At 40.2% G+C, this 21,871-nt stretch overlaps 1 protein-coding gene across 9 annotated transcripts in view; it reads right to left on the reverse strand.

The window, feature by feature from the left end:
- The window catches only part of TIAM1 (TIAM Rac1 associated GEF 1), a 188,219-nt gene that overhangs the window by 82,706 nt on the left and 83,642 nt on the right, over positions 1–21,871 (reverse strand). For 8 of the 9 annotated variants that reach the window (XM_053386581.1, XM_053386580.1, XM_053386573.1 and 5 more), the window contains one exon: positions 5,247–5,425. The gene's annotated coding sequence lies outside the window, so the exon portion shown is untranslated. Of the gene's footprint in view, positions 1–542; positions 707–5,246; positions 5,426–21,871 lie in introns of all 9 variants that reach the window. The other variant, XM_053386577.1, reaches the window with a different exon arrangement.

Here is a 21,871-nt window from a genome sequence, read left to right on the forward strand (position 1 = left end):
GTAGTATGTCATTCTTGCCTCTCCCTGATACCACCTTGCCCAGCTGGGAAAGGAAGTGTCCTGCACTTGGGTGCCAGAGATGGCTTCCATCTCAGCATCCTGACTTTCAAGGCACTTTGTTCCTCAGGCGGAAGAGGAGAAAGCCAACAGTAGCAACCAGGCAGCTGAGCAAATGTACTGCCATAAGGACAAGAATGATACGTCAAGTGTTCAATTTACTAGTACACTGGAGACAGGTGTTAATACCAAACGAGGGCTGACAGCTCCGTGAAAGTCGTTTCTATACTACATCTGTCTTTAGTCTCAAATATGCAAAATAGTACAACCTACCTATGCAAAATACAAATTCATTTAAAGTTAGTTTAATTTGTTACATGACTTATACAAATTTCCTCGTCACTGAATACTGGTTATCCTTTTAACAGTGTGAAACACACAGTCCTGGGGAAGGTCCACACCCACATACACACACACACACAAGATACTCAAATGTCATCCGCAATTGTCAGTAGGACATTTCAAGAATTAAATGTTCTACCTACATAGCGAGGCTCCACTGCCATTCTTTTGGAGAAGGGCTTACAAATTTGACAACAGAGCAGCTCCACCATTCTCTCCACCATTTTCCATTTTTGTTTAAAATTCTATCTCCCCCAAGAGTGGAAAGGGCAGCAGAAATCCATCCATTTATCACTCTTCGATCATCCTAAGTAGAAGCACAACACAGTACTTAAGAATGTTCAAGGGGCAACTAATCTCTTTCAGGCAACCTTAAGAGTGTGGTCTTAACTGCAATTAGGAGACTTTCAGAACAATCCTATACTTATTTACTCAGAAGTAAATCTCAATGTGTTCAACTGGCCTTGCTCCAAGGCAAGTGTGCTTAGTCTCAACATGTTCTGCTATGTATTAGAAAGGATACAAAGAGGTTTTACAGTGAAGGTTTGCAACTACCAACTAAAAGGTTTCAAACCAAAGCAGCCAAATTCACCTTACATTCTTTAGAGCTGGGAAAATCTAAGTTCTGATGGATGATTCTCGAAAATTATGAGATCACTATTTTGTGTCAGATGAAGAAGGAGCATGAGACTCAGCTACTGAGAAAGGAGCTGCTAATTTTAGACCAACTTGCTATACAGAAACTCAGTCCCTAGACACGCAGCAACTTGCCCAATGAATAAAGCAACTGCATGCATTTTGCCAGTTCAGCACATGCAATGAACCCAACACAGAACATAAATAATGCACAAAATCATAAAAAAATTAAAAAGCTTCCCCCCAAAAAAGAACCTAAGAGTAATCTCTATTGAGCAAGAAATAAAAGCAGCTAGGAGAAAAGTGCTTTCCCTCAAAGAGCATTCATTTGCTACCACAAAATTCAGTAGCTGTGATAATGGTTCTCTTAATACCATCATCTTTGGGAATACAAATAGAGGTGTTCGTGGGAAAGTTTTAGCAAGAAATAGGTCGTGATAAAAGGCATCTGTTGAGTAGTACTCTGATGTAAGCAGACCATCCTTAATACGTTGGACATGATGCAAGTTGAGGGTTTTAACTTGTCCTGGATTATGTTAAAGAATGACAGGCATTACACAAGAATTTTAACTCACCACCCAAGTTAACAAAAATGTAAATCCTACTTTTTAAATGAGACTTTTAGGCATATTTGAAGGGTTGAAATACAGGTTGGATACCAACAGACTACAGCAATCATCTGAGGGCAGAGGGCCTTCTTGGCAGTGGCACCCTCCTCGTGATACACCCTCCCATCAGATGTTAAGGAAATGAACATTAAGAAAACATCTGAAGCCAGCCCTGTATCAGGTTTTTAAAGTTTGAGGTTTGACTATGTTTTTATATGTATTATAAGCTTCCCAAAGTATAAATAATATATAGCAACAGCAACAACAGGAACAGCAGCAGCAACAACAACAACAACAATGTGGCATAATGGCTAAAATGCTAACTTAATATATGAGCTTTTAAATCAACCTGCCTGGTCCAAATGCCCTCCCTCCTTGGGCTCCCACTAAACTGCAGTCATTATTGCAGCTTAGCAGTGCGGGAGGGAGCAAGGCCCTTTTCATTGTCCGGCACAACCGACAACCAGACCCTCTTTTTGTGCTTCAATAGGACAGACCCTTCTTTGCCTTGTTTTGAATGGCCAGTATTACTTATTTCTTTTAGCTGCCTTGAGTTTCAGTTGGAAAGAAAGGTAGGCTGCAAGTATTTTATATCAATCATGAAGAAAAATTGGAGGTTCTTGAGGAAGAGAGGAAGTGGAGTCACCTCCACGGCATGGCTTGAGTGGGAGGGGATGGGGGGGCTGCAGGGCAGCCAGCGAAGATGCACGTCCACTGTGGCTGCTGCTGCTTTCCTACTGACTGAGAAAAGCTGCTCCGCCTCAGTGCCAGGGGAAGGTAGTGCCACAGTGCCTTGAAGTAAAGGTGATCAGCAGACCTGTTCTCCATAAGTGTGAGGGGAAGGCAGCGCCTTGCAATTGGCTGTCCTGTTTTCCCCCGACGTGCGAGAAGGTTGGAGTGTTGGAGTGTTCTGAGTCTCCCTCAGCGTGAGGGAAGGCAGCTCAGATCAGCAGTGTCAGCGGCTGAGATCACTGCACGGTATCCTCACACGAGGAGCAATATATTGCTGTGTATTGCCGGGTCAAAATCGTTATCATAGTGTGGGTTCAAAAATGATTTTGGCCAATATATTGAAAAATCACACAGCGCAGAAACAGACTATAAAATTTGTGATATTGCCATGCAAAAGTGACTAAGAACTAGTTGGGGGAGGCAAGGGTGGGGCCATGGACACTCTGGGTGTGTTCCCCAGACCCCCAGGGGTCCCTCAATCCCTAATTGGGAACCACTGTTCTAAGGCATATGCAGGTAACTTACAGCTCTCTAAATGCTGTTAGTCTCTAACTCCTATCAGTCCCAACCAGATAGCCAATGGTCAGGGATGATGGGAGTTGTAGTCCAATAACGTCTGGAGGGCCATATCCTTGGGTAACAAGATAACACATGTGAAGTTCCTGGAATTCTTTCAAGTGCTATATAAATGCTAAAGTAAAGTGACTGGGTGATTAAACCCAACAAGGTGATTTGTTTGAAGGGAATTGGCTATTGGGTTTATTGCTCTCACATCAAAGTCCACCAAAGAAGACTTACAACATTGCAGATCTGCCATTAAAAGCCACAATCCAATACAGAGTTAAGCATGCTTGATCCCACTCAAGGCAAACAAACTTAAAGCGCACTTTGCTATATGTTAGCCACTGTTTTGATAATTGAACAGGGACCCCCTACATTACTACTCACACATTTAACTGCAAGACCAAATCAGTCATTATCCATCTTTCTATATATTAGGTACAAGGAGAAGATTTCCAAAGACAGAGAATGCTGATTCTCCCAACCATTCCATGCAGACAGGCATCCTCATCAACCAAGGTTTATATTCTATTTTCCTGGAACACTTCTTTATTTCGCAATTAAGCTCCATACTATATACCAGGGTTTCTCAAACTTGGGTCTCCAGCTGCTTTTGGACTACAGTTCCCATGATCCCTGACCACTAGTCCTGCTAGCTAGGGATGATGGGAGTTGTAGTCCAAAAATAGCTGGACACCCAAGTTTGGGGAACATTGCTATGTATGAAAGAACTATGAAAAATTAAATTTAACCACCAAAGTTTTAGGCTTCATGAACTTCATAGTTTCACCATTAAATAAAAAGTACCTTGTAAGACAACAGATTGCAAATTTAAAATTAGATTCTGGTGGGAGGCTGTTAGCATGAAATCTGTATTTTCTGCTCACAGCCAAGCTTTAATACTGTGAAAATGGGACGAAAGATCCAACCAATAGCATGCCCTTTGTTTCCAAAAACAAACCAGCCATTCACTGAAATAGAATTTACCTCATTTGGGCTCAAAGCACACGTAACAGCAGGAGACTAATTTCTCTAAGCCCAGCTGTGCCATAGTCACCTCCAAAGTCAGGGCCAAGGTAAGATTTTTGGAGCGAAAGGGGTATGCAGGAAAAATATCTGAATCAACCTGGCAGCTGCCATTTAGGGAACCTGTGGCCTTCCAGGTGATGTTGGACTCCCAACTCCCAGCAGCCCAAGCTAGCATGGCCAATGGTCACAGGTGACGGAAGCAGCCCAGCAACATCTAGAGAGCCACAGATTCCTACCTCTTCCCTATAGCCTCTTGCAATAGGTGCTTTACATGTGTAAGTGCCTACCCCGCCTTTCCTATAAAAAGCAAAATGAAATCGAGCCCTCCACCATTCCTCTCTTCATTATATAATTGGAAAAGGCCTACATTTAAAGAAATGGATCTGCTGGCATCACATTTAATTTGTGCCTCAATCTGATAATCAGATAAAATAAAGCACTATAGTCTGTATTCATCAAAGTCTTCTTGTTTGTGCACATACTGCTGTATGCGCAACAGAACTTCTCTTCCCTCTCCCCAACCCCAAAATCTGCAACAAGGGGTTTGGGGAATCCCCAAAACAGATTTGGTGGGGTACGTGTGCATAGAGTGAGGAGGGGAAGATATTCTGCTGTACAAGCAGAAGAACTTGTATGAACAGGTTAACTTTGTTACCCCATGAAGGTCACTTTAAACATACCTATTTAAAGTAACTACAAGTTTTTAATTTTAACCTTTTTCTGTTTTCAAATTTTATTTATCCTTTTCAAGTTTATAAATTTCACTAATTTTACAATCATTTTAACATTTCAGAGCTTGACTTCCTTCCCCTCTCTTTCTACGGTTCCTTAAATTTATTTTTTAATATCCGCTGCAAATCCAAATTAACTTAATTTGCTCATATATTCATCTTCTTTAAATATATACCCTTATAAAATTGCAGGTCTTCTAAACCTGCAGTACTTTTAACCTTTTTAGAGTCTCTTATTACTCGGCACTTCACAAGAAACCATAACAAAGCATATCACAGGTGTGGGGTTTTTCAAGTTATAAATCTATGGCCAGATACTTTGTTTCATAATCAACACACTGAAGTATAAAATGCATTTGGGAAACGTCCTGCAGGCAATTCAAAGCAGAAAACAAAGGGAAGGAGGGAATAAAGGATCTCATCAGTTGCCACCAAATGGAAATTCCAGTTCTCCTATATTGCTCAACAGGTAGACTGGTGAGCCACATTCTCCTCCCAAAACTGCACACCAGGGAGCAAATTCCCATGCAAAATGCTTAAACGTACATACCTTACAAGGCAGCACTGGTATGCTGCACTACTTTCTCCAAAAGAAATGTGGGATATAGATGTATATAACTGCAAATGCTATTAAAATGAGCAGTTACTGGAACTGCAGAATCTGTCACCAGCTGCCACCCAATGACTCCATTACTGTCTTGTCGGAGCCTGTGAATATATGCCAAAAACCTGTTGGGGAAGAAGAGAGAGAGAGAAGCAAAGGAAAAGGATTAGCCAGTCTGGATATAAAGTTTCACTTTAGTAATTTACTGCGTGGAAATGACAAGAATCAACATTAAACTGTATAATAATTACACTTGTATATTATTAGAAGTGTGTGTAGGCAGGGAAATGATTAGGGCATTATATAGAGGTACGCCCTGTCTGCTTTTCAAAATGAGGTACAGTATACAGTGATGGTCATTCCATGGGAAATTTGTAGAAGAAACGGGATATTCTTGCTAATTTGCATCCTTCGCTTAAGAAGGGCAAAGCAGAGGGGAAGCAAAACTGATACAGATAGAGGCAGACAGACAAAAGAGGGTCCTATTCAGAGAAGTATTTTTCAGCCATCTTCATAAATTCTTGTACGATGAGGCTGTCTATGAACCAACCTCAAAAAGCAAAGAAAAGGAGGCATGAAAGCACTCTATTGAAAATGTCTTTATGCATTGACAAAAGCTCAGAATACAAGCTGAATTTTAAAAGGGCGGCAACTGAAGGAACTGGTTTAACTGGATTCTTTGAAAAGAAATTACACAATTAAATACATAGCTACCAGTACAGGCCCCACTGACAGAATGAGACACAAGCAACAGCCTGGTTTTCCACCCACTTCTGTATTAAAGGCAGTAGGTAAGTGATGGAGGTGCATTATTCAAAACAAAAAGAATGCAACGTATCATTCACCAATAGGGCATTAAAGTCACTGGCATTTCAGAAAAAGATAACTGTTTCTAGAGTGATAGGCATGGTAAGTAGGAGGGGGCAATCTCATAAGAACTCACTGAGTCCTGATGGTTCTTAAAAGTGGGAAAAACAAAAACAAAAAATAAAATAAGCTTACACTCCTCTGTTCAGCCTTGCTCCTCATTTACTGGGATCATAACAAGAAGGAAGAGGGTTAGTGCCATTTTGTTTACTTCCTTCTGCTCTGTGCTTCTCTCCCCTCATCTTTCTTTAAGCTGCTGTTGAGCTCTGAGTCTGAAAAGGAGTTTATGTGTTGCCTAGAAGCTGGCAGAAATTAATAACATGAAGCTCCTGTACAGTGAAACAGGCTCATTATCACGCCAGCTGCCAATAATTTACTAGGCTAGATTCCCAATAGCAAACAAAGGTCCTACAGGCAACTCTTCTTCCAACTACATCTTCTATTCCGTCTTTTTTGTTTTAAAAATATACTTGAAAAGAAAAGGCACTGACTTGCGGAAGGGGGATGGTTTTAAAGCAATTAAAACTATGTCCATAAACACTAATATTGTTCCAGTAAACTTTCCATGACAATGGCTCAGTTCTGATGAAACGCAAACTATGGTTTGGTACTATTTGAAAGCTTCGGGTGTGTCTGTTTTCCTGTCCTCCTCCTTTTGTGTACACTACTATGATTTCTTTCCACCATGGAAGTAGAACCAAAGTTGGAAGGTTCAAATGTAATAATAAACTATGGGTTTGGCACAAACCAGGGAAAGGAATCTCAGCATGCAAGGAGGAGGAAGAAGGCAGGTAGGTGTGCTTGCACCCAAGACTCATTCACATACTGCTAATCCTCAGTTCAGTGTTACATTGATTGATTGATTGATTGATTGACTGAGATTTATCCAGCACTTGACTGTAAAGAACCTCAAAGTGGACTACAAAAAGCAGTTTGGTACATCTGAACCAAACCAGTATTTAGCAAATAAAGAGGAGAGATCTTACAGCACAATCCTAAGCATGCTGACTCTGAAGGAAGTCCCACAGAGTTTAATTGGAACTTAATCTCTTGTAAGTATGCATAAGATTGAATATTTAATTTTCAACATTTTGTTCTAATAATACCATTCCCTTTCTACGAAGGCTTGGCCACATTACCTAAAAGCCAGAGACACAAGCACTGCAATGCTTCAGGTTCAAGACTTTGGAATTTCAAATCATGAAGAAATGATTTTGAACAAAGAAAGTACCCAGGAGGAAGCAGATTACTTGCCGCTCCTGTTTTTCACCTTCATTGTTTTGTGGTCGTTTCTGCATTGCAAGCTTCTGTTGGATTTTGTTTTCAATTGCTGCACTGTACATACAGTGTCAAGAGTGAAACATGAATGCTTCCACATAAGCTAAGAAATAAAACCTAATGCCCTGCTTGGAAATGGTACTGTCTGGCTCTCAGAACATGTTCCTAGGAACTTAGCACAGAGTCGTAACAGCTATCAATTAAACATGTCTGAAAAAGAGCACACACTAAAACTGTTGCGGACAACTTGCCTTTCTGCCAGCAACCAAGCTTCCACTTCACAAGGTGAGTCATGTTGCTTCACCTTCACGTATATAGGAGATCTAGGAAATGCCAGTTTCAAAAGGCAGGTTTCATTATAGGAGGTCCTAGCAAGGAACATGCCTCAAAATAACCAATTCTGGTGGGGAAGGGAAAACCTCTCAATGAGTGGAGCAACATTCCAATTAGACCAAACAGCTGAGTTCCTAAGAGAGAGGGTTTTAATATGGCAACTGGCAATTCCATTTAGCTGGAGGGCAGCTTTGCTCAGCTGCTGTGCTACAGTATATTGCCATCCACATCCACTGAGCAGAGGATCCCATTCAGAAGCAAGCACACACCGTTGCCTCCCCAGTGGTCACCAGTTTACATCACAACAGCTGTGTTCATTAAGGCAAATGCAGCACTGCCCCACTTGTCTCAGTCTTGATTCCTCCAAGCGCACTTGCCTTCTCACACACAAGCAATCCAGGCTATCTGCTTCTTCAGTCAAATGTTGCTTCTCGTGGAGTTCAAGAGGCAGGAGGATGGGGACAAAAAAATAGCTCTTCCACTCTTGGCTCAGACTCCACCTACTGCTGGTCTCCTTGCTTTCCACACCACGCATCGCCAAAGAGCACCAGCCACCATTGAGCAGGGGTCTTTAGACATTTCCAGGGACCACCAGCACCAACCGTTCTTACTTTCAAGTGATGAGCAGCAGTGACTAAGTCAGAATCTAGGTGTCATTTCAGAAAGGTTGGTTTATCCCCTCATTCTCCTTAATACCCAAAACGCAAATTGTGAGCTTCTAGTGAAAAATCTGTATTCCTTCCTCCAGCCAAGCACGTCTATGATTGCAAGTGCTACTTCTGCTACAGATGTCAAGATTATGAGCACTCTTGACTTGCATTCTCCAATATATTTTTAAAAACATATTTAATCTCTCCCCGTCCCCCATTCTTAGGCTAAAAACTCCCAGCTGCACTTCTCCAGCACAACACCTATTTTACCAACTGAAAAATAAGAGAAAATGAGAAAGCTAGAAGCAGCAGTTACACACTATTTAGTATGCTTTTTTCTTCTCTCTCCTTAGTTATTAGCTGTGCATGAGCACTCTTGCCCCACACCCCAAGTTTTTGAGCACATGTGTAACTTGCTTGTCTGCAGCAATGAAAGGTGATCTCCCGGCTCAGCTCCTTAAAAACAAGGCAACTTTGCCCCACAGTGACTCACATCAGGATAGTGTTTGTTTGTTTGTTTGTTTGTTTGTTTGTTTGTTTGTTTGTTTGTTTGCACTATCAGTACATGGTCTAGCCTAGAACCAAGAAAGAAGGTGGTTAACTTTTCAGCCATCTCAAGAAGCTCTGGAATGATAACACATTTTGGAATGCTGCTGTGTGGGAGTAGGTGGCTACATCTGATAAATTTTCACACAAAAATATTATGCTACAAAATTGGTATCATTTGTGGTTGAAGCATATGGCTGAGGTGTTTGAGCTAATGGTGAACAATTATTCTTGGTAAATGCGATGCAATGTGAATCAGCGTAAAGACTCTTATTGTTAGGTATGTCACTGCAAACCACAGTTTATATAAAACTAGAAAATGTCTGGCTGTCCAGATCCAAAGCTGACATGTATCACTGAGTTCTTTATACCTCCCCCACCTCATCTCTTCATAAGTACATACATAAGTACATAAGTACATAACTACATTCACAGGTTTTTCACTCGGTGAATTATTATCATTATTATGTGTTTATTTATACCTCACCGTTTTTCCTTGATAGTAATTGGTTTTTAAAAGTTCCCCGTTGCAACACAGATGGACACATATACAAAACACAAACACCTAAACTTGAGGTGAGGGGGGAATGTATCAAAAAGTAATTTTATAGATATTTATTTGGGGTGTGTGGAAGGCAACTTTCTTTTTCAGACATAGCTGTTGTTTTTAAAGGAACCTTCACAAACAAAGAAGCAGCTAAACCTGTCAAATAAATTATTCCTCCAGCATGAGCATCAATCCTACACAAATTCTATAATTAGAAATATAATTATCCTTCTCGAAAGACCTTGTATCTCTATGTAAGTGACAGGTCATATCCTCCAAACAACAATTAAAACTAGCAAAATCAGAAACGGGAATTAATAGCAACCTATAAAGAGCACAGCACACTGGCAGGCACCACAGCAGGGGACACCCCCTGTACAAATGCTCTTTTGAGTGCAGGGTGCGTGTGTGCGCATAAAAATGATACCAAAATCTAGAAGAATGCCTTGAAGAAAGCCAGAACTCCAAAGACAGGCGTTACAAAACATGGGAAGCAACGCCACAGTAGAAAAATGTTAAGGGCTACAAGACTGGGTACTGTACTTTGATTCTGGCCAGTGGTTCAAAATGCAAAACAAACCTCCTAACCAGTGGCGTAAAAAAGTCAGGTGGTACCCGGTGTGGAAAATTTCTTCTCACATTGAATTTATTTATTTTTTTGCCTGCAAAAATGGTTTGGCTTTATTTCATATTGGGGGGGGGGGAGCCGGAGTAGTTGAACTTTTCTGGGAGAAGCCAAAGTTGTTGAGCCCTTCAGCTGAGGGCGAGCCAGCAGGTGGACCGCTTTGGCAACGCGCCAAAGCCACAGCGTTTATCATACCCGGGGCAGACTGCCCTCGCCACACCCACCTTGCTCTGCCCCTGCTCCTAACCAGTAAGGAACATTATGATCACTAACCACCATGGCTATGTTCTTACTTCAGGGTCAGAGACAATATGTCTCTGAATACGCGTTGCTGAGAACTCCAGGTGAGGAGAGCTCATAGGTATCTGGTTGGCCACTGTGGAAACAGGCCTTTGGCCTGACCCACCAGAGCTTTTTTTATAGTCAGGTACAAGATACTGCCATCAAGCTTTGCAGTAGTATGGGAGTACTACAGTAAGCCAGAAGCTTTAAGAGTTAAAAAATAATAATAATACTATATTTCAGGATGCTGCCACGGGGAAAGAAGCAGGGTTGTTGTTATTTAAAAGTGGAACCTGGGTCTCAGTTCTACTATCTAAGAAGCCTTCCTCCTTAACAGTGTGGAGACAATATTGCAGCACCCCAGTAACATGGGGAAAGGAATCAGATTATTATTTACTTCATATTATCTGTTGTTTTAAGTAAGAGGAACGGCTAGACGGGAGTAGTGCTAAATAGGGATGAATAAATAAGGGGAGTGGGGACTAGAAGGCAACAGCAGCTTCAACTGATTTTTTAATTTTCTTCCTACTGGCTCAACTGCTCTATAATAAAATACCTATATATTTCTAGGGCGGCCTTAAGGTCTTCTCTGGCTCTCCCTCACAGAATTAAGTCTTTACCAGGTGAAGAATCAAATAACTGTTCCCTGCTAACTGGTGGCACTGAAGATCAGCACAGAATCCCATGTCTTTTTCCTGCCCTTGTTGGGTACTTTCACTATCTGAGTTCAAAATGAGTATCTGGGGTTAGTAATGTGCCACACAGCAGTATTCCTGGGCCTTGAAACAAACTCTTAGAAACTGAAAAAAACTGTTAATGGCTGAATGTTAAAAGCATAGTAGCGCAAAAATGTTTGGGAAGAGTCCCAAAAGAAAAGTCATTCAGGATTTATCCTTCTCTGCCCTTAATATTAAGTATGAGAAACCATGTAGCATCCTAATTCCAGGGAAGCAAACAACAATGTATTACAAGGAGGAGCAAGTGTTGGTGCTATCTGTGAAATCAGAGGAATTTATTTTTTTTTTGCCCTGGGGCTCCCTGTGTTGCAAGATCAGGATTCCAGAACCTTGCTCCCCCCCCCCCGCCGGTTAGTCCAATCTTACTCTTGTCTTTGTTGCTCCCAAGAGATAACAACATTTTCTCTTTCAGGTATTAGTCAATTTAACTGCAAATGTTATTAGGAGTATACTAGGTGTTATGAGGAAAATTCACAAACCACTTTCTGCTGGAATCATGCCACTGTTCCAATTCCTCTATGCCAGTTCTGTGAATTGGACAGTGTTGTTTGTATGTGATATTTTCCCAAATGTCCAAACTGTTCATGAAGGCATTAATTAAGAGTTCTATGTAGTTATTTTTGCAATGGCCAGCAAGAAACTATAAAATTCTGCCTAGCTCAGTTCTAATATTCTGGTACACAGTGGCGCTGCAGAACCAAATGGGCAGGAAGGTGTCCTGTGGACGTTTCATTATTTATTTCAACAGGGCTTCTACAGACGAATGTTCAGAATACATACCAGAATATCCCCTCCTGGGCATGGTCGGCCAATTGGTGCCAAAGAAGGACAGAACTTTCTTTATGTATGCAACAACAGCAGCAAGAATTCTCATCGCAAAGTATTGGAAGACACAAGATCTACCCACCTTGGAAGAATGGCAGATGAAAGTGATAGACTATATGGAATTGGCGGAAATGACTGGCAGAATCCGAGACCAGGGAGAAGAGTTGGTGGAAGAAGATTGGAAGAAGTTTAAAGACTATTTGCAGAAACATTGTAAAATTAATGAATGCTAAAATGATGTTGGATTGAAATGAAGTGGCTTTAGCAATAAGGTTAAAAAGAATATGTAAAAATGGACTGATAATTAGATGAAAATATAAAGTTATAATATGTTAAGATATAGAATTAAGATAAATACAAAGAGGGAAAGGATTTGCTGAATTAACCATGTGAATTGGAATACAAAAAAGGGAGGTGTGAGGAGGTCAGGAAACAAGTAATTGAAATATAAGATACGAAAAGATTGATTTGTTTTTTAATTGTTTTTTATTTCCTCATGTATTTTGTATTTTTCTTTGCATTTTTGTATCTTTTTTCTTTTTCTTTTTCTTTTCTTATTCTGTAATTCTCTTTTGTCTGTAAAATTTCAATAAATATTTTTTTTAAAAAAAACAGAATATCCCTAATATCACTAACTATGATGACTGTGAGTCTATGTGATGAGGGGCTATAGTTAGTCACAGCTTCCCAACATGTGTACATATAGTGAAATGCATATAATCATTATATATGCCCACAAACTACAGATTATTTTCTACAAAGGAAATGCTTTCTGCTTAGGAATCCTATCATATTTGAACCAGCTCTTAAAAGTTAATGCAGCTTTATCATAGGCCTGTTAGAAGAGGGAAACAGCAGAATTTTAGCTATTCACTGAGCTATGTTACTTGAAAAATACAGGGCATCATTCAGCCAAAGTTAGGCACTTTATAGTCCTATCAATTTCAATGGAAGAATTAGGAGTGTAGAAATGAATTTATCATCCAAGCTGAGGCTGCCAAAAGCTGACATTTACACAAGACGTAGATTCTAAATTGAGCAAAGTTTTACTGCTGTGACAAAGTTTTATTAGCAAATTTGAAAAATTCTACCATGTTCGAGCATATAAGGGGTCTGGAAAAGGTAGAATCAAGAACAGGTTGAGTAATAGTGCAGATCTCTCCCTTACCTTCTGTAGCTATAATCAAAACAGTACACTCTATCTATACTACAAAAAGTTCTTCATGGGTTCAGAGAACTCTCATGTAACTTTACAATTTGTATCTGTTATCTTGATAAGTAATCCAAATACTAGCTGCTCGTGTTGCATCTGAAAAGTAGCATGTCACTCTGAAAAACTACTGCTATCTTAGAAGATTAACAATATATCTGGCATTCTTTAGGGTACCCGCAATACTTTTTTTTTATTATTCTGTTGCAGCAGAGTGAACAAAATAGCGTGACTGCCTCTCTGATATTTTTAGATAAAGTGTTACTGAGCCAAAGAGAAATGCATGAACAGAAGTTGCAGAGCAACCATTTCACCTGCACCTGATAAGTTACTTGCAAATTATGCAGTCTAGTTGAGAACAGGGCCAGCTTCCTGGAATTTATGCAAATATGCAAACCAGCTGAAATCTACAAGCGATTGTTGCACCCTTTTTTAATTGATTACGGTTAAATGTTGAAAACTGATGTGGTAGCTTGCAGAATGATACTTAATATTTTGCTCACTGGATAAAACCTGCAATTGGAGGTGGATGCTAGAAAACCCTGTAGGACTGCCCATTTATAAATGAGTTATATACTCAGGGAGGGGGGGAGTACAAGGTGCTGTCCCCTTGAATCAATCTGCAAAGGTATGGAAAAGTTCAGAGCTGGCTTTCTGTCCTAAAATCTGAGTTCAGGCAAGGACTCCAAGCAAAACACAGACGCTCTTGCTTTCATTTCAAACTGTGTAATATACCCAATGAATCCCACACCACCAGTGGGTGACATCTGTAAAACTGTAATTAACTACTGGTATTTGAACAGTGCTCAGAATAGCTAAAGTCACTTCTTGATGCTTCTTGTGACTTTGTGGGGGTGGTTTGAAGAACAAAAGATGATGTTCTAATATCCTACTTCACACCATTAGGATGTAGAAAGATCGTGGTAGTTCTCCATTCTTGCTCACAATAATGTGTTGAAGGGTTTATCACTTATCACCCCAATTTTTAAAACAGCAGGAGAAAGCACATATTGCAAGTTTCTCTGTGTGAATGCATCCCTTCAGTGCAAATTCCTTGACTCACATGTTCTTTTCATTGAAATTAGTCAGTGGGACAGTCCACATTTTTTCATCTGTATATTAGAGCACATTTATTAACATTTTATTATGTTATTCTTCCCCTGGCCCCAAAAGAAAAACAGCTTTGGGAAGAGGTGACATTTGAGCAGGAACTTATTTTATTTAGACCATTTCCACACTGCTTAAACTATAACAAAATCTCTAAGAGGTATACAACTTTTTTAAGGTTACCAAAACACACAATGAAACCATGAATACAAATTACTAATAAATATATGCAGATAGCATTTCTTTATCCTTTCAAAAAACTTGGGAAGCTGGGATAGCTGGGTTGGTAGAGCATGAGACTCTTAATCTCAGGGTTCTGGGTTCGAGCTCCTTGTTGGGCAAAGGATTCCTGCACTGCAGGAATTACCTTCATGGTCTCTTCCAATTCTATGATTCTATCTCCACTTATGACTTCTCAGCTTCGTGCCTCTCACTCAGGGCCCCAACAAACTCACAGATCGCTCCCCCCAAATCCCACCCTGGAACCTGCTGAGATACTAGTCTCCCACTCCTGGCTTGCTTTTTATGGGAAGGAACAAAGGTAGATATAGTGTCCTCAGACTGCTCACAGCTATGTTCAGCTGCTCTCAGCACACCCAGTTCCAGGTCTGGCCTGGCGAGTTTCCTATGGGGTCTAAAGGGTGGCAAATAGGACACCGCTCACTCAGTTTTTTTTCTCTGGCACCTCTGCTCACTTCTCCACCTCCAGCTACTTTCAGCTGGGGGTGGGGGTTTTGCTTAAGCTTCCACTCAAAACTATACTCCCTTTTCTTCACCCTGCCAGGAACCCTGTAGGGGGCGGTGAAACAACAGGGGTGGGAGGGGCAATTTTCCATGGAGAAACAGCAGGTGGTGAAAACATAAAGACCTCCCCCCCCCCGGTTTTCTCTGCACAAGATTTCCTCTTTCCAAAACTCTTTCTTTAAAACAGAACCGTGTCAGGGTTCCATTACATGTGTTCATGCATAACGTATAGTTAACAGCCAACATGTGTTTAAGTCCCATTCATTTCAATCACGCTTAAGAAAGGCTGGAGATTTTGGGCCTCTGATTTCAATCAGCCCTGCCATCAAAAGGCAGTGTGTGACCAAAGGTCCACAGAAACAGTGGGCTTTCCATTGGTGGTGTTGTTTGAAGATGACAGATCCTGAGATGAATGAATGACAGAGCACCCAGCAAGCAAAATAGTCTCTCTAGAATGATATATGGCTGACCTCTCAACAAGCAATTGCCATACAGATAGATGTTTTGCTGGTTTCAAAAGCAGCTGCATGCCAGAAAGTGCCCGGGGAAACCTGATATTTAAATGCATGCATCTTATCTATATTTACTGAGGGAATGATAAAGGAATTTTATTACTATCTTTTGCATAGGCCTTAACATGCCTCAACACATTTTGAAATTTTGAAACAAAACCATATACAGGATTGTTGACTGCATATTCTGATGCACAGGGCATTTCCCCTCACCCTCTGTGTTATTTGAGAACCTTACCTAAAGCCACACTGCTAAATATGGTGTCTACAGACTTAGCAAAAGGTAAACCAGACATAATATTTTCATGCAAATACCTCCCTCGGGCAGTGTAAGGATGTTTCAAATTAAGAAAGAGAGGTGTTTGCACATTCTGAAAGGGGCAAATTGATGCATGCTTTATATAGTTGTGCACACATGTGTATATCCATGAACTTGTTGAAGTTATCTTCTGCCTGGGAAATCATGGTAAACTGGTATGCTTTGTTTTTATTTTGGCGCATAATTTTTGTATCCTCCACAATAGGAAAACACATACAAGTAATCTAGTGGGGGGGGGATATTTGTCGCCTCAATTTCCTGTTGAAATTGACCATAACAGTAAAATTCAGATACTCCTATGAAGTGCAGAACAGCCCTCTTAAAATCTACGAGATTGCTCCAGTATAATTAGCTTCCAGACAACAGCCACCCACTGCCATTTGAAAAATGCAATCTATATGTAGGCACAGGGTTGGTCATTGTTTTTAAAATAAGGTGATTAGGTGAATTAGATGCACAAATGCCTTCTGCATGGGGAAAACAGATGTTTATCCAGCAATTCTACAATGTGGGAGTACATTGCAAGGGCACTGCCAAAGCTATTAAGTTTGCAGTAAGCTACTCTCCTGGTTGCTTGTGACCAGTATTAAAAACTGGGATAGAAAAGCTAGGAGCCAAATGACTCGTTGGACCTGGGTTGTGGCTGCCAAAACAGAATGTCTAGTCGCCATTGGGGGGCAGTTTTTATTTATTATTTTGATAAGCATGAACTAATACACAGTTCACATTAGAGACACATTGTTAATATCACATTTTTATCAGAAATTGTTAATATATGTTTAAATTTGTGTTTATAATAAAAATATTGGTACCATACTTCAGTTTTCAAAACACTCTACTCTTTATTGTTAAACTCCTTAGCATATAGTCTGTCTTTAACATATGCTTTGGGGGTTCAACGCACATTCGTTTCAGTAATCCCTGAGTGTCAGCCAGGTGCAAAAAATGCCACCCAGACTTTTTGAGGTGCTTGCAAATGGGAGAATCTTTAGGCGCAAAATGCGTCTGGTGACCTGCTAATTTCGAACCCTGCTTGTGTCAAGAAAAAAATATTTAGAAAAGTTTTTCTAAACAGCAGGCATGTATCTGTAGGCAGGGCATCTGTTGACTTAAGGCCAAACTAGATACCTGGTGAATGAAGACCGTGATTCTGAGAGGAAAAGGAGAGGGTGGGGGATAGATACACCGGCCATTTCTCTTCTACAGCCGTCCCTCACCCCCCACACACACACACAATGCCAAACATTTGTCTGGGAATCAGAGTGGAAGGAGTGGGTGCAGGATAACCAAGATGACAGGGGAAGGATTGGAGAACCCCCATACCTATTTGTGTACCTCTACAAACCATAGCTTCACCTACTGCTTTTTTCAGCTAGGTTCCCAGACTCAGGGTCTGCTGAAGCATGTCCTATTTCAGCCCTTATCTGCAAGGCTGGCTCTAGACATTCCTATGTGAAAGGCTGTACATAAGTTTGCAAGCTAGGCCACAATGAATCTGTGAGCACAGCAGTACAAGTTCAGCATTGTTTTGCTCGTATTTAGAACCAGCCAAATGTCAGCCAAAAGAAAACAGTGCTCATAACCCTCAATAATTACAATGCTGTCCGCAAATTAGTTAGTATTCTGATTTGTTTCAACAAAAGCAACCATCAATAAATATAAGCTCAGATGCTCCATGGCAACTCTAAAATACAAGCTAACTAATTAAATCTCTTACTACTCATAACTACTGAGCTGTAATTGATGGGTTTCAAGGAGCATTATAAAGAAACATTCTCACAATAATTTATAACTTGTAAGGCACCGACAGAATACTTTGGGTGATCATGAAGTGCACAGCCTGGAGGCTGAAAACACAAAGTTTGGAATGAAAAATGGCTAATGACTCTCTAAAGATAACTAATTAAACTCACAAAGTGCATTTTAAAAAATTTAAATGGTAATATCATATAATCTATGGCCATCAATGATCTTCTACTAAATTAATTGATAAGAAGAAATAATTTGCATCAGATTTTTCCTGGTAGTTCTTAGCACCATTACTAGGGTAGCCATGTATTCTCCCTTGCAAAGGATTGCCCAGGCTGCCTAGTCTAAGTCCAGAGCAAAGGCAAACCAGAACAGTAACTCGACAACAGACTGAGCAGACACACAGGTCACCTGGCCACAGTCTTTCCCACTAGAAATTTATATTTATAATAATTATTTCTAAATCTGCATATATAAGCAAAAGCAAAAAAATCTGCAAATTCGCATTATATATGTTCAACTCTATTGGGAGAGGGAAATGTGGGTTTAATTGATCCTAGTTCCCAGCAATGTGCTTTGACTGCAACAATACTGTCTCCAAATAGTAATTGCTGTGACCTGGTCATCTGATCCCTGACACAGCTGACAAAACTATATCTATATATTTATCTGTCTACATACATTTTCACCTCCAATTACTCTTTTAAAATATTGTGCATGATAAGGTAAATAAAGATTATTATTTTTCCTTCTTCCTCTCATATAATATAAACCTGGGGTCGTCCAACAAAGCAGAATGTTGGAAGATTCAGGATAGACTCTGTACAAACTGCATACTACAAAATTCATTACCACACAATGTAGTGGTGGTTTTATAAAGGGTGTTATAGAAATACATGAAGAATAAGGCTGTCAGTTGACTACTAGACTATGTGCCTGCAATGTCAAGGCATACTGCCTTTGAATACCAGCTCTGGGAGCACAAGTAGGCCTTCCTTGAAAAGATGGAAATATTAAGAACATGTTTCAGCCCTCTTGAGCACTAGGGATAGAGAAAGCTGCAAAATTGGAATGAAACCAAAGGAATGAATGGGCATGTGTTTAGAACTAGGCAGCTGAATAATGCTATCAGTGCCTTGGAGTTCTGAGAACTAATAATTGGTTATGGAAACAAAGTAGACATCATTTAGCAATATTCAAGTTAATAAAGATTTTAAAAACCCACAATTTCCTTAGTATATGAACAAATCTTGTAATAACTTTAGAATGAATAGTTCTAATCAACTCACATTGTCCCTATGTTTGGAGCTGGAGTTACTTACTGATTGTGAAATTGCAACACGATTTTTTAAAATGGGAAACAATTTATAAATAGAATCAAATAAATATCAGAATATGGCACTTATGATTCTCACTTTTTCTGCCTTCATATCCCCTCTCCCATTACCCCCACAAAAAAAGAAATTCTTAGCAACTGTTTTTGAAGTTTCCAAAGATGAAGGCAAGCTTTGTGGGTTAACGTGTCATCACTAAATAGAAGTTTAGTGGTGCTTTTGGTCTTTGTGGCTTCTGGCTTAACTACATAGCAAAACTACCTCAAGGCTTTTAATTTCATACTGACTTTGTAACTCTGGGGGATCTTCATTACAGAGGCCTTTCTTTATGTCAATGGTTTTATTTCAGGTCTGTTTGACCTGACCACTCCCTGTCTAACAGATGCCTTTCCCTAGGCCTTGGCCATTATCATTCAAAAGTTTTAACAAGAGTTTCTTCACAAATGCATATGCTAGAATATACACCAAAGGGAGCAGGGCTTTATTCATGCCTCAGGCTGATGAATGATAGATCAACAGGCCCCAGTGTATTAAAAGCCCCAATCCACAAAACTGTACTCTCAAAGAGCCCTCACTATTCCCAGGGTGATAGCTGTTGCTCAAGTTCTTACTGAACCCCAAGAAAGCAATGTTACAACATTTTCCTTAGACTTCACATAAGCCGCCCTGACATGCCATTACAGCAGTGAAAACCTATACCTTCATTATTCATGACTGTTGCTTGGAGGAAACCCAAGCCCCTTTCTATAGGACAGTTCCTTATGTTGTATGCCTATACTCAACCACTGCTAGCCAAGAACAGTGATCATCTGCCTCGTATGAGACAAAGGCAATCTACAAGAAGCAGAGGTAGCTTTGTATTATTACAGATGCTTGGAGCTCTTTCTAATTAAGCAGTTCCCCCACAAAATAAAATAAAATAAAAATTTGGGGCCCTAGACTGGAGTAATTTATGGTCACCACTTCTCTCTCCTACCCCCTATGCTGTGTGTGTGTGTGTAACAGAGTAGTCAGGGGAGGGTGGTATCTCATATTGTGTAGGGCTTTGGAGCAGGACAAAGGACTCTCCACTCTTGTGATAGCCCCAAAGCTCAATGCAACATGAGAAATCCCTCTCCACAGAGACTCAGGAAAAAAACCCTCCATCTCAATGCATCCTACCCATTTCTGTGTAGGGGGAAAGTGGGGGTTTCTACTATCATGTTTTGAGCTCCCAGTTCATCACTCCCAACTAGCTTGGCCAATTGTCAGGGATATTTCATAGATATTGCATAGAATCAGAGTTGGAAGGATCATTTATTCCAACCACCTGCAATGCAGGACTATGCAGCTGTCCCTTACAGGGACTGAATCTGCAACCTTGGCGTTGTCAGTACCATACTCCAGCCAACTGAGCTTAGCAACAGCTACCACCCTTGTGGGTTGAGGGAATTGTAGTAGTGTTTTCACTTCAGTGCTTTTTATACTCGTTGCGGAGTATTTTTCCTCTTTCCACACTAGGCTGTTTTTCTTAACCCTTCCTTAAGTGCTGCTACTATTATAGACACATTTCTTGAACTGGTAGAAGCTAATATACCCAAGAGAATTACCATATTATCTGCTTCTGCTATGAAAAACGGTAGACAGAATATGGCTTAACATACTTACTTTGCATGATATCATGATCCAACCAGTTAAGCAAGTATGAGGGAGATATAGACAAATGCTTTAATCCTGCTGCAGTCTATAGGATTTAACACTAGGCTAAACAATGTCCAAACCTTCAACATTTCTAAACAAAGAAATCCACCCTTTCATATAAAGAAAAGTACAATCAAGTGAGGTGGATTATCGTTTTCCCACATTTGCACAGAGTTTCATCAAACAACCCCCTTTTGGGCTGGATTTGTTGGAAATGTTTTGTGTTCTGACTTCTTGAAAGCCTTGTGACTGTCCCACAGAGCAGCCAAACAACCAAAAGAGAACATACCTGCTGAGCTAAAGAAGGGAAATCTTCATATTTGTTTATTTGAGGGGGTATAGCCAGCAGTAAATATTTAAAGGCAAGCTGCATTCTGAGTCTAAATGCAGTAATGCTGAAGTACAATTCCATTCCCAACCGTAATTAAATTATAAATGTTTAAGGGATTTGTGTAACTTTTTCCCTCCGGTTCTGCAGTATCTGTAGCCTGACTCTGCTAATCCTGTGTTCAGTGCTCTGTATTCTGACCTCCTTAATATCTCCACGCAAGAATGCTGCAACGCTATAGTCTATTAATAATTTATTCCTCTCATCTAGCAATGGATTATTGTTCCATAAAACTCACTGGAACATGCTAGACGCACACTCCTCCCCTCCCCCTACGCAATCAACAGCCCAGAAGTACACTTTAAAAGGAAACAATGTTAAGCCTAGCCCCTTTGCACATTTGCTCTTAAGCACTGTGGTCGCTTAATTCTGGATTCAGCTGTGATTTACAAATTATTATTACGAAAGCGAAAACGGATTAAAAATGCAAGCGGTTGACGAGTTACCGTTTCACCCAGAGAGCTTTATCGCTAGTTGTATCAGGTTTTCTTGCATGATCAGTTTTCATAATAAAGCACAGGTGAACAGCATCAGGGTAAGACTGAGCATTCATTGAAACAGTGGCACATACCAGGTGACACCATAAAAATGAACAGATTGATTATGGAAAAGGTTTTTGTGGGATATTTCTGATGAAGCTGACTCTAGGCCATGAAAGCTTTTGCCACAATTAATTTGATTTTAAGAGTGCTGAAAGACGCTTGGTCAATGTTTAGGAATGCCCCAAATTGCTATGAAAGCCAACAATGAAATATGGGATGCACCAGTCAAGAAGAAAATCAAATGATGCGAACTGCAAGTTTGCAACTCAAAACAAGGACAAGGAACAAGGATGCTG

This window comes from Podarcis raffonei, chromosome 4 (genome assembly GCF_027172205.1).
Source record: "Podarcis raffonei isolate rPodRaf1 chromosome 4, rPodRaf1.pri, whole genome shotgun sequence".
Taxonomy (NCBI): domain Eukaryota; kingdom Metazoa; phylum Chordata; class Lepidosauria; order Squamata; family Lacertidae; genus Podarcis; species Podarcis raffonei.